Source organism: Hyla sarda, chromosome 12 (assembly GCF_029499605.1).
Source record: "Hyla sarda isolate aHylSar1 chromosome 12, aHylSar1.hap1, whole genome shotgun sequence".
Lineage (NCBI taxonomy): Eukaryota > Metazoa > Chordata > Amphibia > Anura > Hylidae > Hyla > Hyla sarda.
This window is the reverse complement of record NC_079200.1, coordinates 17586971-17604188: the sequence shown is the minus strand read 5'-3', so window position 1 is coordinate 17604188 and position 17218 is coordinate 17586971. Positions and strand designations below refer to the sequence as shown.

General features: G+C 46.9%; 1 protein-coding gene and 1 long non-coding RNA gene across 3 annotated transcripts in view; one reads left to right on the top strand and one right to left on the bottom strand.

The window, feature by feature from the left end:
- The window catches only part of LOC130296922 (uncharacterized), a 49626-nt gene extending 32674 nt beyond the window's left edge, over positions 1–16952 (bottom strand). Inside the window, exons 1-2 of one of the 2 annotated variants that reach the window (XR_008849343.1) lie at positions 16770–16952; positions 88–194 (exon numbers count right to left, since the gene is read on the bottom strand). This is a non-coding gene — a long non-coding RNA (uncharacterized LOC130296922). Of the gene's footprint in view, positions 1–87; positions 195–13232; positions 13325–16769 lie in introns of those variants that run through there. The other variant, XR_008849344.1, reaches the window with a different exon arrangement.
- RAMP2 (receptor activity modifying protein 2) overlaps positions 1–17218 on the top strand; it is an 86437-nt gene that overhangs the window by 17853 nt on the left and 51366 nt on the right. The window lies entirely within an intron of this gene.

Genomic DNA, 17218 nt, shown 5'->3' with positions numbered 1-17218 from the left:
CATAGGTAGTGTTACAGCGAAAGGTGACACCATTATATAGTTAGGTGATGGTCACAGCTCCCGTATTCCTCCTCCCTTGACAATTACCTCTGCACAGGTCACAAAGCATGCCCAGAAAGCTCTCCAATAGAAGTCAATGAGTCCCCTTCAGTCTTTTGTTTTCTATGTCCATGAAGCTGATGTAAAGCATCTCTCTAAATACAGGAAACAGAGTAAAGCAGAAGCACAGGCAATAAGGGTGCCCCCTCAATAATGTGCCAAAAAAATTATAATAATATAAACCGATCAGTAAGAACCAACATGTTTTAGTAATTGGATCTAATAAGTAAAGAAAAGAAATGAATCTAGATGACAGATTCCCTATAGGAACCTTCTCTATCCACCTAGTAATTACACAATAGTTGGATAACCAATATATAACTGACAAATTCAACTCTCGTTCTAACCGCAATGATAATAAACTATTATAATGAGGAAAAAAACACAGCGATATTTCTGGGCTGGAAACACTAAAAAAAAAAACAATAAGGTAAGCAGCGTAAACAGGCAGCATGAGCAATTATACGAAGTGCGACTAATGGGAGTGATCAGCACATACTATGCACTATTAAATGACACAGACTGGGACGGCGTTGTCCCATCTTATCACATGCATTCACATGATTTTGTGTTTGTGCTATAATAAATTATTTGTAGTCCTGTATAGGTTGGGCTGGTGGTGGTATAGTGCAGCAACATATTCAAATGAAGCAGAGCTGATTAGGTGTATAACATAGCTGGTGCTGTTAGAACAGCAGAGCTGAGGAGCTCACATGCAGCCAGGTGGAGTAGGCTTCATCAGCAGACAGAGACATTGTTGACAATCCAGGTCTTGCACTGGAGAAGCAGACAGGTTAAAGGGGTTCTCCGGTGCTTACACATCTCTTCCCCTATCCAAAGGATAGGGGATAAGATGCCTGATCGCGGGAGTCCCGCCGCTGGGACCCCCGCGATCTTGCACGCGGCACCCCGTCTGTCATCAGTCCCAGAAGCGTGTTTGCTCCGGGTTTGATTACAGGCAACCACCGGGCCGGTGGCGTGTGACGTCATGCCTCCGCCCCCGTGTGACGTCACGCTCCGCCCCTCAATGCAAGCCTACGGGAGGGGGCGTGATAGCTGTCACGCCCCCTCCTGTAGACTTGCATTGAGGGGCGGAGTGTCACATCACACGGGGCGGAGGGGATAAGATGTCTAAGCACCGGAGAACCCCTTTAAGAGGGATTAGGCTGCAACAGGTAACAGGTTAGGTCAGGAGAACAGAAAGACACCTTTGATGTCAAGATAAACAATTTTGCTCAGACACTACAGGAAGGCAGGAGTGCTGTCATATAGGTGGTACCTGGCAGCGACTGGAGGAGGACAGGGATCAGGGATGTGCAAAGATCCTTAAAGTGACAGCCCGTGCATGCATGTGGCCCCTATGGGGTGAGCTAGAATCTGTTGCCGCCTGCGTGCATAGGAGGAAGCTCACAATTAATTCTGTTCGAGGTTATTTTGGGTATACACCTACCCTAGGTGTTTGAAAAATTACTAAAGAATATATAACAATAACCCAAACCTCAAGGACAGTTCCAGTAGTTACTGGTGCATGACAAATAGTTAAAGGGGTACTCCGGAGGAAAACTTTTATTTATTTTTATTTTTTTATGAACTGGTGCCACAAAGTTAAACAGATTTGTAAATTACTTCTATTAAAAAATCTTTACCCTTCCAGTACTTTTTAGCAGCTGTATGTTACAGAGGAAATTCTTTTCTTTTTGAATTTCTTTTTTGTCTTATCCACAGTGCTCTCTGCAGACACCTCTGTGGGGATTGCTGTGGGGATTTTCTCCTGCTCTGGACAGTTCCTGATATGGACATCAGGTGTCAGCAGAGAGCACTGTGGACAAGACAAAAAAAGAAATTCAAAAAAAGAATTTCCTCTGTAGCATACAGCTGCTAAAAAGTACTAAAAGGGTAAAGATTTTTTTAATAGAAGTAATTTACAAATCTGTTTAAATTTCTGGCACCAGTTGATTTAAAAAAAATAAATAATGTTTTCCACCGGAGTACCTTTTTAAAGAGACCGTGCTTCAATAACATATGGAATTTTATTAAAATAGTATATAAAATATAATACAATGTTTGCCTAGCCTTTCACGGGGCCCTTGTAGTAGGATTAACACCAAATATAACAATATAAAACATATATAAAATATATGATGAACACACTACTGCATGCATATATAGGTAATGGATTTAAAGGGGTATTCCAGGATTTTTTTTTATTTTTTATTTTATATCAACTGGATCCAGAAAGTTAAACAGATTTGTAAATGACTTCTATAAAAAAATCTTAATCCTTTCAATAATTATCAGCTGCTGAAGTTGAGTTGTTGTTTTCTGTCTGGCAACAGTGCTCTCTGCTGACATCTCTGCTTGTCTCGGGAACTGCACAGAGTAGAAGAGGTTTGCTCTGGGGATTTGCTTCTAAACTGGGCGGCTCCCGAGACACGTGTCATCAGAGAGCCCTTAGACAGAAAATAACAACTCAACTTCAGCAGCTCATAAGTACTGAAAGGATTAAGATTTTTTTTTAATAGAAGTAATTTACAAATATATTTAACTTTCTGGAGCCAGTTGATATATAAATATATATATATATATATATATATATATATATATATATATATGTAGAAAAACAAGATTTTTCCTGGATAACCCCTTTAAAGAGGTACTCCACTGCCCCGGCATTTAGAGCATTTTGTTCCTAACGCTGGGTGTGGGCTGCGGGGGTCGTGATGTCACGGCCACGCCCCCTCAATGCAAGTCTATGGGAGGGGGCGCGGCCGTGACGCGACCCCTGCAGCCCGCACCCAGCGTTAGGAACAAAATGTTCCAAATAGAGATGAGCCAACTTACAGTAAATTCGATTCATCACGAACTTCTCAGCTCGGCGGTTGCTGACTTTTCCTGCATAAATTAGTTCAGCTTTCCGGTGTTAGTTCAGCAGTCCTAAGAAAGAGTCTCCTAGGACTGTATCCACCTTTTCCAGCCCACGGGAGCACCGGAAAGCTGAACTAATTTATGCAGGAAAAGCCATCAACTGCCGAGCCGAGAAGTTTGTGACGAATCGAATTTACTGTAAGTTCGCTCATCTCTAGTTCCAAATGCTCGGGCAGTGGAGTACCCCTTTAAGAGTTGTTAGCACCATCCGGCATTTGATAGTCCAGAATATTAATGAACCGTGCTGAAAGTCCTGTATCATAAATAGCTGGACAATGTGTCCAAAGTCAATTATAATGGAGAAGTTTATACCTGTACAAATATAATTATATTTACCAGCCACACTGATGTTTCGATGTTCCCTCCGTATCTGTGCTGTTCTAATGAGCTGTGGGTAAGCGCACGCAGCCTCCGCTGACCTCGTCTCTGCGAGCTCTATATATTGTTATATACAACCGAGCATGTGGCTTGGCTGAGGTGTGTAGGCTGTACACCGGCAGCTACCAACCGCCGGCGTTACCGATTATTTTATTACCATGTGCTATACCAGAAATGCAAGTGGCGTAGGTCATAGAGAGGTATACACAGAGCGATACACATGGGACTTTTACCAAATGGTCAATCATATTATGTGCAAAATAAAATAAAGTCAATTGTTATCACATCATTCTACGTAAAAAAAGGTGGAAATGCGTCACAAATGCTGCTTTCCTGTGTTGCATAGGACCTTAAAGGGGTACTCCGGTGGAAAACTTTTTTCTTTTAAATCGACTGGTGCCAGAAAGTTAAATAGATTTGTAAATTACTTCTATTAAAAAAAAAAAATAATCTTAATCCTTCCAGTACTTATTAGCTGCTGAATACTACAGAGGAAATTCTTTTCTTTTCGGAACACAGTGCTCTCTGCTGACATCTCTGTCCATTTTAAGAACTGTCCAGAGTAGGAGAAAAAAATCCCCATAGCAAACATATGCTGCTCTGGACAGTTCCTAAAATGGACAGAGATGTCAGCAGAGAGCACTGTGCTCGTGATGTCAGCAGAGAGCTCTGTGTTCCAAAAAAAAAAAGCTAAGAATTTCCTTTGTAGTATTCAGCAGCTAATAAGTACTGGAAGGATTAAGATTTTTTTTAATAGGAGTCATTTACAAATCTGTTTAACTTTCTGGCACCAGTTGATTTAAAAAAAGAAAAAGTTTTCCACCAGAGTACCCCTTTAAAGGGGTACTCCGCCCCTAGACATTTTAACCCCCTATCCAAAGGATAGGTGATAAGATGTCTGATCGCTGGGGTCCTGCCACTGGGGACCCCCGCAATCTCGGCTGCGGCACCTTAGACATCCGGTGCATGGAGCGAACTTCGCTCCGTGCCGGATGACTGGCGATGGGGGGCGCAGGCTCGTGACGTCACGGTTAAGCGCACTCGTGATGTCATAGCCACGCCCCCTCAATGCAAGTCTATCGGAGGGGGCGTGGCGGCCGTCACCCCTCCTCCCATGGACCTGCATTGAGGGGGTGTAGCCGTAACATCACAAGTGGGGCGTGACTGTGATGTCACGAGCCTCCGGCACTGCACCCGACGCTCTAAACGAACGCCAGGCGCAGAAGGGAGATCGCAGTGGTACAGAGTGGTGGGACCCTTGCGATCAGACATCTTATCCCCTATCCTTTGGATAGGGGATAAGATGTGTTGGGGTGAAGTACCCCTTTAAAGGGGTTGTGCGCTGCCCTAATTTTCGGAGATCCGCTCACAGCGTCCGGACGTTCATTACTCCGAACGCTGTGTGCGGGCTTCCGTGTTCTCGGCTGCCGGGCGTGATGTCACGCCCGGCCCCTCGTGACGTCACGCCCACCCCCTCTACCAAAGTCTATGGGAAGGGGGCGTGACAGCGGTCGCGCCCCCTTCCCATAGACTTTCGTTGAGGGGGCGGGCGAGACGTCACGAGGGGGCGGGCGAGACGTCACAAGGGGGCAGGCGAGACGTCGCGAGGGTGGCCGCGAACACGGAAGCCCGCACACAGCGTTCGTGGGAATGAACTTCCAGACGCTGTGAGCGGAGCTCCGATAGTCAGGGCAGCGCACAACCCCTTTAAGGGCTTTACATGCGGAGTGCTGTTATCTTCTTGTTACCCTGTTGTCATACACTATGTGGATGGTCATACAATGATACCGTGTGCACTGATCAGGATGCAGAGCCCCTATGGGGATCTCACAAGGTGTACAGCTGCACCAGGGGTGGCTATAGAGGTAGCAGTCGCCCTGGGGCCCTGGGGCCTAAGGGGGCACCAAGGCGCATCTTCCCCATAAGAGACTAGCATTATGATCGGCACATGGGGCCCTGTTGCAGATTTTGCATGGGGGCCCAGAAGCTACAAGCTCCGCCTCTGAGCTGTCTATTCACAGTGCTGTAGAGTCATATACACACTAGAGAATCTGGGGTTAATCTCTCATTGTTTCTCAGAGTTTATTATAGGTATACATTGGGGGACTTTGTGGTATATGTTTACTGGATCTAGCTCAATGTAATAGTGCAGAATTCTACGCCAATCTATATGGCAAACCCTAATGGATACGACCAGAATGGAGGCCAGAATATAAGGGGGGGGGGGGGGTCTATTGATATGTTTAACAGAAACATAGAATGTTAAAGGAAAACGTTCCCCCACACTATAACCTGATACACCGTCTTATAGTGCGGGTGAACAGGAGACCGATGCGAGGTCTTGGACTGCTATACCTCTAGTCCGGAGCCCCGATCCTCCAAAGACCCCCCTCTTCCAGCGCTGACTTGCGCTTTGAGGCTTGCCCGCCGACTTGATTTTAATATTAATAAGCGCTGGTCACGTGAGTGCTCATGCCTAATGAGCGCTCACGTGACCAATGCTGATGAATGTTTAAATCTAGCCGGCGGGCAAGCCTCAAAGCGCAAGTCAGCGCTGGAAGAGGGGGGTCTTTGGAGGATCGGGGCTCCGGACTAGAGGTATAGCAGTCCAAGACCTCGCATCGGTCTCCTGTTCACCCGCACTATAAGCTGTTGTATTGGGTTATAGTGCAGGTGAACGGGTGACTATTTTCCTTTAAGAACCATAAGATAAGAACCATTCTGCCTATCTAATCTGCCCAATATTCTGAATACTATGAATAGTCCCAGGCCCTACCTTATTTGAAGGATAGCCTTATGCTTATCCCTATCCCTATCTTATATGAAGAATAGCCTTATACCTATCCCTATCTTATATGAAGAATAGCCATATGTCTATCCGTATCTTATATGAAGGATAGCCTTATGCCTATCCGTATCTTATATGAATGATAGCCTTATGCCTATCCCTATCTTATATGAAGGATAGCCTTATGTCTGTTCCTATCTTATACAAAGGATAGCCTTATGCCTATCACTATCTTATATGAAGGATAGCCTTATGCCGATCCCTATCTTATATGAAGGATAGCCTTATACCTATCCCTATCTTATATGAAGGATAGCCTTATACCTATCTCTATTTTATATGAAGGATAGTCTTATGCCTATCCCTATCTTATATGAAGGATAGCCTTATGCCTATCCCTATCTTATATGAAGGATAGCCTTATGCCTATCCCATCCATGCTTAAACTCCTTCATTGGATTTGCAGCTACCACTTCTACAGGAAGGCTATTCCATGCATCCACTACTCTCTCAGTAAAGTAATACTGCCTGATATTACTGCACAAACCTTTCCCCTCTATATAACACTATGGCCCACATTTATCATTGATCATTGTCTCTAGACTGTTTTTTGTGTCTAAAAAGGGGCAAAAAAGGAGCAAGCTGAGTTTTTTGCGCCTTTTTTTGTCCCTTTTTGTTTACACATTTCTGCTGATTTTGAGTTGCAATCCACTGATTTTGGCAATACACATGATATAGAAGGGTTTTGTGATAGCCTGGGGGAGTAGGGTATGGGGAGTGTAGCTGTGCAGTGATTAAAGGGTGCTTGTTAACCCTTGCTATTCGTGACACCAGGGTAAGGGCTCCTCAGTAATGCTTGTCCTAACACCACCCTTCCCAAGAGCGATAGGGAGGTATATAATAATAGAATGGCCACAACCGGAGAGTTTTCTGAAACAGGTATAACTTTTACTGAAGATTTTCTGCAAGCTTCATAAACGGAACAGTCTCTATACATACAACTGCTTTCTTTGGAGATTGACAATTTAGAGTCTTTAAGGTATTATGCGCTGTTCCACAGGATTTAGGGGATTTAGTTGCGGTCCAGTAGTCACGCTAGTTTAGAACTCACGGTCTTAGTTCAGTTGAGGCCGGTAGGTTTTCAGGCCTAGCGTATCTTTGCAAGTTGCGCAGATCCGTCCTGCTAGTCCGGCATCCACGAGAGCAGCAACCCAAGAGAGCGATAATTGGCTACAGCCAGGGCTGCCATCAGAAATTTCGGGGCCCCTCACACAGCTCAATACCTGCACCCAACCCCCCCCCCCCCCCCCGTGGCCTGCCCCCAATATTATTTTATTTTCTAATTATATATTTCTAATTAGATTAGAGCAGAGTGTGGTGTTATATAACACTGTGCTATTAAAGGAGTTGTCTGGTAAAAAATAACTTGTCCCCTATCCAAGGATAGGGGATAAGTTATAGATAACAGGACTCCCCGCTATCTCCTGCACAGCTGGAAGAGGGGCATGCCGTACCCCACACGGAGCGTCGGCCGACACGCCCCTCCATGTACCCCATAGAGATACATTGAGGGGGTGTGCTGGCTGCGGCTTCCTGTGGGGTACAGACGTCAGCTTCCAGCAAACTGCCAGGGCCCCGCAAGGGGGGCCCCAGCACTTGCACCCCCCCCCTGCGATCGATAACTTATCCCATATCCTTGGATAGGGGATAAGTTATTTTTCACCAGACTACTCCTTTAACAGAGGGGCCTATCCAAACTATATGGAAGCAACTATTAACAGAGGGGCCTACCCAAACTATATGGAAGCAACTATTAACAGAGGGGCCTACCCAAACTATATAGGGGCTCCATATAGTTGTGGTAGGCCCCTCTGTTAATAGTTGCCCCCATAGGTCTAGCTAGAAACCACAGGGCCCCAATGCAAAAAATTTCCTCGGGGCTCCCTACCCATCCCCCTGCCCCCCCCCCCCCCACTGTACCCTAAATAAAATACTGCCATTTCCGCCACACACTGTACCCTAAATAAAATACTGCCCCACACTATACCCTGAATATAATACTGCCATACACTGTACCCACTAAATATAATACTGCCACACACTGTACCCTAAATAAAATACTGCCACACACTGTACCCTGAATATAATACTGCCACACACTGTATCCACTGAATATAATGCTGCCACACATGCATACACATCACATATACACCCCCTCTTATCCTCTGTGTCCTCATCACTCCTCATCACCCCCATAACCCCCACCAAACCTCTCCTCATCACTACTATACCCCCCCCGCACCTCTCCTCATCACTACTATAACCCCCCCAGCACCTCTCCTCATCACTACTATAACCCCCCCAGCACCGCTCCTCATCACTACTATAACCCCCTCAGCACCTCTCCTCATCACTACTATAACCCCCCCAGCACCTCTCCTCATCACTACTATAACCCCCCAGCACCTCTCCACATGACTACTATAACCCCCCCCCCGCACCTCTCCTCATCACTACTGTAACCCCCCCAGCACCTCTCCTCATCACTACTATAACCCCCCAGCACCTCTCCTCATCACAACTATAACCCCCCCGCCAGCACCTCTCCTCATCACTACTATAACCCCCCAGCACCTCTCCTCATCACTACTATAACCCCCCCAGCACCTCTCCACATCACTACTATAACCCCCCCAGCACCTCTCCTCATCACTACTGTAACCCCCCCAGCACCTCTCCTCATCACTACTATAACCCCCCAGCACCTCTCCTCATCACAACTATAACCCCCCCGCCAGCACCTCTCCTCATCACTACTATAACCCCCCAGCACCTCTCCTCATCACTACTATAACCCCCCCAGCACCTCTCCACATCACTACTATAACCCCCCCAGCACCTCTCCTCATCACTACTATAACCCCCAGCACCTCTCCTCATCAATACTATAACCCCCCCAGCACCTCTCCTCATCACTACAATAACCCCCCCAGCACCTCTCCTCATCACTACTATACCCCCCCAGCACCTCTCCTCATCACTACTATAACCCCCCCAGCACCTCTCCTCATCACTACTATAACCCCCCCAGCACCTCTCCTCATCACTACTGTAACCCCCCCAGCACTTCTCCTCATCATTACTATAACCCCCCCTCGCACCTCTCCTCATCACTACTATAACACCCCCATAACATGCCTGCACCTCTTATGACCCCCATAACGCACCTCTTATGACCCCCATAACACCCCCTGCACCTCTTATGACCCCCATAACACCCCCCTGCACCTCTTATGACCCCCATAACACCCCCATGCACCTCTTATGACCTCCATAACACCCCCCTGCACCTCTTATGACCCCCATAACACCCCATGCACCTCTTATGACCCCCATAACACCCCCATGCACCTCTTATGACCCCCATAACTCCACCCCCTGCACCTCTTATGACCCCCATAACACCCCCACCCCCGCACCTCTTATGACCCCATAACACCCCCTGTACCTGTTATGACCCCCATAACATCCCTGCACCTCTTATGACCCCAATAACACCCCTGCACCTCTTATCACCCCCATAACACCCCCCTGCACCTCTTATGACCCCCATAACACCCCTGTACCTCTTATGACCCCCATAACACCCCCTGCACCTCTTATGACCCCCATAACACCCCTGTACCTCTTATGACCCCCATAACACCCCCCTGCACCTCTTATGACCCCAATAACACCCCTGTACCTCTTATGAACCCCATAACACCCCCTGCACCTCTTATGACCCCCATAACACCACCCCCCGCACCTCTTATCATCCTTGCACCTCTTATGACCCCCATAACACCCCTCCCCTGCACCTCTTATCACCCTTGTAGTCCTCTAACCACTATACGCCCCCCTCCATGCCCCAGGGCCCCCCGCGCGCCAGTTTTCTTACCCTGCCGGGGATCGGATGCGGCGTGAGGCTGCTGCTCCTAGTCCTGTCACTGGATGCTGGAGATCGCATGGGGACGTAGGCAGGGACAGGCCAGGTGACTGAAGTAGACCTCAAGTGCATGCCATCGCGGGGCACGTGACGTCTCTACTCCAATCAGCTCCTGACCTGTCCGGCCCCTGACCTGTATCTTAAGGGGCCTGCGCCCTAATAAAAGGTAATTTTAAAAGAAATGTGCGGGCCCCCCGGACTATGAGTCCCAGTCATAGTCCTGGGGGGTGCCCAGTGGTCAGTGAGTGACAGTCGCAGTCACTCACTGACAGGCCAATTAAAAAAAAAAAGGTCCAGGGACGTCCGGGCCCCTGAAGCTCCGGGCCCCATACAGGTGTATGGGTTGTACCCCCCTGATGGCAGCCCTGGCTACAGCTCCCTTATATGGGCAGGGGCTGGACTAGTGCTAATTGGTCCAATACCTGTGTCAATCACCATTACAAAGGATTGTGGGTAACATGTGACCCAAAGACCTCCTAAGGTCCTCCAACATACCATAAAGGATATTAACATGGTCACATGACCGAAGGTCCTGCGACGCTAAACAAGGTAAGTACTATACATTATTTAAATATACATTCTTATCAGATATTTATGCAGGTATTAACATTAGAGGATTAGAGTAGAGGAGAGGCAACTAGGGGCTGTCCCACCTGAGGAACCCTACCTGAACGTAGTTACTCTGACTTTGGGGACCTCTACACTAGGTACGGTATGCAACATGGTACCGGGACACCACAGTTTTATCAACTGCACCTTTTTTTTGAAAAGGAGCAAAAAAGGCGCAAAGCCACTGATAAGTCTCTAAAACGACACCAGCCCAGACTTAGCTTAGCTTTTTGGTGTATGTGAAGAGTGAAATTTCAGAAAATGTGACCTGCACAAAATGTATCAAATCCTCTGTGACCATTTAATAAATTTGGTGCTCCTACACATTACAGCAGACAAAAAAAGGTGTAAAAAAAAATGCTTCACTTACACCTACAATGATAAATGCTTCACTTACACCTACAATGATAAATGCTTCACTTACACCTACAATGATAAATGCTTCACTTACACCTACAATGATAAATGCTTCACTTACACCTACAATGATAAATGTGGGCCGATGTCCTCTATATAACACTATGTCCGACCACAGTGCTCTCTGCTTCCACCTCTGTTCATATCAGGAACTGTCCAGAGCAGGAGAGGTTTGCTATAGGGATTTGCTTGTACTCTGGACAGTTCCTGATATGGACAGAGGTGTCAGCAGAGAGCACTGTCTTCAGACAGAAAAGAATTACAGAAATAAATACAATTTCCTCTGGAGAAAAAATGTTTTTCAGTGGAGTACCCCTTTAATGCACCCTCTGAAACGTTTCCAGAATAAGCTAAAGAAAATCCAGTGTAGCCTCCACAGCATGCCAGGTTTTAAGCTTTAGAGGCCTTTTTAAAATGACAAATTTGATTTCTAATATAATCAAATCCACCTGGTCCAATGTAATGACCGTACAAATAAGGAGCAGATGAATGAAAAAAAAAAAAAACAGGAACAAAAACATACACACGAGAATTTGAGAGTTTTCAAAAAAAATAAACATGGTTATCTAGAAGAGGAAATATTCGTCACGGACCGACAAGCTTAATAGCTTCAAATGACTGAACTATACATTAGGGTTTGTAATTTCGCATTGATAAGAATCTCTCATCGTTAAAGATCCTAAAGGAAACATACAGACAGCAGGAGGACAAAGACTCTCCAGCCCAGCTGGGAGGCGTATTGGGGCAACCGCCTAGAAATGTAATTATTTGAGAAATTACAAACATCTTCTGTAAACACTGATACACAATATTTCTGAGAATACATTGCCTGGATAGGATAAAAGGTCAGATCGCGGGGGTCCCACCGCTGGGGAACTCCGCAATATAGCATGCGTCACCCACCTGTTTCTTGTCCGGAAGCGCTGGAGGGTCTGGGTCGCGACCATGGGAACGGAAGTCCGTGACGTCATGACTCCGTCCCCGTGTGACGGCACGCCCCGTCCCCTCAGTCCCCAGCGGCAGAACCACCGAGATCAGACATCTTATACCCTATCCTTTGGATAGGGGATAAGATGTCTAGGGGTGGAGTACCCCTTTAAAGGAAAACTGTTCGTTTGCTGTCAGCGGTACTGGCTGGTAGTGCGGGGGACGCTGATCAGTATGATGCCTACTGTGCCCGGATCCGTCCCGCCGTTCAGCCGAAATCTTCCATTTTCTGTATATGCTAATTAGGTGCTAACTGGCATAGGCGGCATAACTGGCACTCTGACGTCAGCGCCGCTCGACCACAGCACCGCCCAGCTCATCAATATTCCTCCCCTCCCTCTTCATGACAGAGCGGGGAGAAGGAGAGGCGGAGGGATGGGAGGAATATTGATGTGCTGGGCGGTGCTGCGGGCGAGCAGCGCTGACGTCACAGTGCCAGTTATGCTGCCTATGCCAGCACCTAATTAACATATACAGAAAATGGGAGATTTCGGGCGAACGGCGCGGCGGATCCAGGCGGATCCAGCATCAAACTGATCAGCGCCCCCCGCACTACCAGCCAGTACCACTGGTTAGTGTGGGGGGAGCAAGCTGAATTCCTTTAATTATTGTTGTACAGAAGTCTTTCTTTGGTGCAGAATACACCCTTTGTTCTACATAAGAATAATCTGCAGCATTTCCTCATATTTGTCGTGTTTGAATGAGGATTTAACAAAAAATATTGCAAATTTTCAATGTGGAAACTGCACGTCTGAGCGGGGTGTATGTGTTAATCTGCGATCCAGAATATACAAGTTCAGAATATACAGTTTGCAAAATGAATGGGATTCTGTTAGTGTGACCCATAATTGTCTGAAATATGACATGATAGCAGAAACCATATGACGCCCAGCAAGTTCTGTGCACGAGCCTCTTTCTGATTACTGGGACTCATGCACAGAACTTGCTGGTTGTTGTACAGTTACCTCCTTAAAGAAGAACTCCAGAATAGAAAATTTGTCCTCAATACTGCCGGCAGTAAAAAAAAATAGATGTACATACCTTCCTTCGCTCCCCCGGGGCCTCCGGTAACCGACTCCGGTCTCTACCGCAATCCTCTTCCTGGTTGCCCGTGGTCGGCGAGTCATACTGCGCTCAGCCAATCACCAGCCGCAGTGAAGTCCTGACTTGGCCGGCGATAGGCTGAGCGGCAGGGTGACGTTATTGGCCCCGGCAGCAGGTGCAGTATGACTCACGGACCACCAGCAACCAGGAAGAGGATCGCGGCGGAGACCGGAGCGGGTTACCGGAGCGAAGGAAGATATGTACCTCTTTATTTTTTTTACTGCTGGCAGTATGGAGGACAATTTTTCTATTCTGGAGTTCCCCTTAAACTGAACCTCCCAGGGTCAGCTGCATCTCTTTGTACTGATCTGTGCAGATCGGGCAAGAGAGCAGCTCTGGACTTAGACTCTATGGGGGAGATTTATGAAAACCTGTGCAGAGGAAGAGTGGTGCAGTTGCCCATAGCAACCAATCAGATCGCTTCTTTTATTTTTGATGAGGCCTGTGAAAAATGAAAGAAGCGATCTGATGGGTTGCTATGGGCAACTAATCCACTTTTTCTCTACACAGGTTTCGACAAATCTCCCCCTATGTTCACACAAAGGAATTTCTGAGCGGAATTCCGTTTTGAAACTCCACTCGGAAATTCTGGTGCAGCAGTGTCCCATTGCTGGGATTGAGTTTTCGGGGCGGACGTTCAAAAATCTCCTGAAAAAATTCCACCAGAACGTTGAATTTGTTCAATCTTCTGGTGGATCTCTGCTGCGTCTTTGGGGACGGCAATGTCTGCGGGGTCCTAGGGCCAACTGATTCAGTCAGTGCTGCCCGCACTCAGAATTATTATTTTGTTTAGGGTGGGGTTGTAAAAAGGTGATTCTGGGAACAGGATTTGTGGGCCCCCCTGGGGCATTTTTTGAAACTTGTTATTGTAGAGTAGCTCCCACTAACTTCATTGGGAGCCCAGTGCCACCCCTACCACAATATACAGAGCCAAACCTTCCAGCCCCCATACATTTCTGCCATGATTGGCCCAAGGAGTTGACACTGGGGGGTCTGGGCATTGCCACCACCTGATCACCTATTGATGGCCTATCCTGTGAATAGGCCATTAATAACTTTCCCTTAGAAAACTCCATTAAGTAAAACCAGGGGTCAAGTCCTGGAAAAAAAAGTGTAGGAACTCACCCAAGATTTCTAATACAGTGGGGGACGGGCCGTGACATCACAAGGAACAAAGCCGTGAAGTCATGATACTCCGGCCCCTGTATCGCCAGTCATTACGCACAGAGCGAGTTTGCTCTGTGCAGTGATGACAGCGGGGTGCCACAGCCGAGATCACGGGGGTCCCCAGCGACAGGACCCCCGCGATCAGACATCTTCTCCCATATCCTTTGCATAGAGGATAAGATGTCTAGGGGCGGAGTACCCCTTTAAGTACCAGGGCACCAAGATGTATATTTACATCCAATGGGGGAGATTTAGTAAAACCTGTGCAGAGGATAAGTTGACCAATTGCCCATAGCAACCAATCAGATTGCTTCTTTATTTTTTTAAAAGGCCTCTGAAAATGAAAGCAGCGATCTGATTGGTTGCTATGGGCAACTGCTCCACTTTTCCGCTGCACAGGTCTTTATATATCTCCCCCAATGTTCTATCATTCTGATAATACACTGTAACAAAAACCTCCTTATGTCCTTATCATCATGATAACACACTGTAAGAAACCTCCTCATGTAATCTCCTTACTACTGAGGTGACACACTGTAACAAACCCCCTCCTCATGTAATTATCTTAGAATTGGGGTGACACACTGTAACAAACCTCCTCCTCATGTAATCTTCTTACTACTGGGGTGACACACTGTAACAAACCTCCTCCTCATGTAATTACCTTACTACTGGGGTGACACACTGTAACAAACCTCCTCCCCATGTAATCTCCTTACTACTGGGGCGACACACTGCAACAAACCTCCTCCTCATGTAATCTCCTTACTACTGGGGTGACACACTGTAACAAACCCCCTCCTCATGTAATTACCTTACTACTGGGGCGACACACTGCAACAAACCTCCTCCTCATGTAATCTCCTTACTACTGGGGTGACACACTGTAACAAACCTCCTCCTCATGTAATTACCTTACTACTGGGGTGACACACTGCAACAAACCTCCTCCTCATGTAATCTCCTTACTACTGGGGTGACACACTGTAACAAACCTCCTCCTCATGTAATTACCATACTATTGGGATGACACACTGCAACAAACCTCCTCCTCATGTAATCTCCTTACTACTGGGGTGACACACTGCAACAAACCTCCTCCTCATGTAATCTCCTTACTACTGGGGTGACACACTGCAACAAACCTCCTCCTCATGTAATATCCTTACTACTGGGGTGACACACTGTAACAAACCTCCTCCTCATGTAATCTTCTTAGAATTGGGGTGACACATTGTAACAAACCTCCTCATGTAATCTTCTTAGAATTGGGGTGACACACTGTAACAAACCTCCTCCTCATGTAATCTTCTTACTACTGGGGTGACACACTGTAACAAACCTCCTCCTCATGTAATTACCTTACTACTGGGGCGACACACTGCAACAAACCTCCTCCTCATGTAATCTCCTTACTACTGGGGTGACACACTGTAACAAACCCCCTCCTCATGTAATTACCTTACTACTGGGGCGACACACTGCAACAAACCTCCTCCTCATGTAATCTCCTTACTACTGGGGTGACACACTGTAACAAACCTCCTCCTCATGTAATTACCTTACTACTGGGGTGACATACTGCAACAAACCTCCTCCTCATGTAATCTCCTTACTACTGGGGTGACACACTGTAACAAACCTCCTCCTCATGTAATTACCTTACTATTGGGATGACACACTGCAACAAACCTCCTCCTCATGTAATCTCCTTACTACTGGGGTGACACACTGCAACAAACCTCCTCCTCATGTAATCTCCTTACTACTGGGGTGACACACTGCAACAAACCTCCTCCTCATGTAATATCCTTACTACTGGGGTGACACACTGTAACAAACCTCCTCCTCATGTAATCTTCTTAGAATTGGGGTGACACATTGTAACAAACCTCCTCATGTAATCTTCTTAGAATTGGGGTGACACACTGTAACAAACCTCCTCCTCATGTAATCACCTTACTGCTGGGGTGACACACTGTAACAAACCTCCTCCTCATGTAATCACCTTACTGCTGGGGTGACACACTGTAACAAACCTCCTCCTCATGTAATCTCCTTACTACTTGGGTGACACACTGTAACAAACCTCCTCCTCATGTAATCTCCTTAGTACTGGGGTGACACACTGTAACAAACCTCCTCCTCATGTAATCTCCTTTCTACTGGGGTGACACACTGTAACAAACCTCCTCCGCATCTAATCTCCTTATTACTGGGGTGACACACTGTAACAAACCTCCTCCTCATGTAATCACCTTAATACTGGGGTGACACACTGTAACAAATCTCTTTCCATGTAATTACCTTACTGGGCTGACATGTGACCTCTCCTCCAGCTCAGCCCCGCCTCCTCCACAGCATCACACAGGTCCTTCAGCCACAATCTCTCCTCTCCTCCACAGCTAAGCTCCGCCCCCAACATGTGATGGTGACATCATCACAGGTCCTACATCTCCAGAATCTAGCAGTACAGGTCGGGGGAGGAGACGGAGGGAGGGTAAGAACAGAGAGGTCGGTCCTGCAGGACTAATGTAACATGGATGGCGTTCCTCCTGTGGAAAAAGCAAAGGAACGCCGTTCCTGTGCGTTCCTGCAGGACTCGAGCCCTGAGTAAAACCCTTAGTTTATTAGGTATTTATTTATTACGTATGAATAATTTTTTGGGGCTGATAAAGTATTGGAGTTAGTAGCAGTGGTTATTCACAGCGAAGAAGTTTTTTTAATCTCTGCCTGCCAAAGCTTCATCCGACACC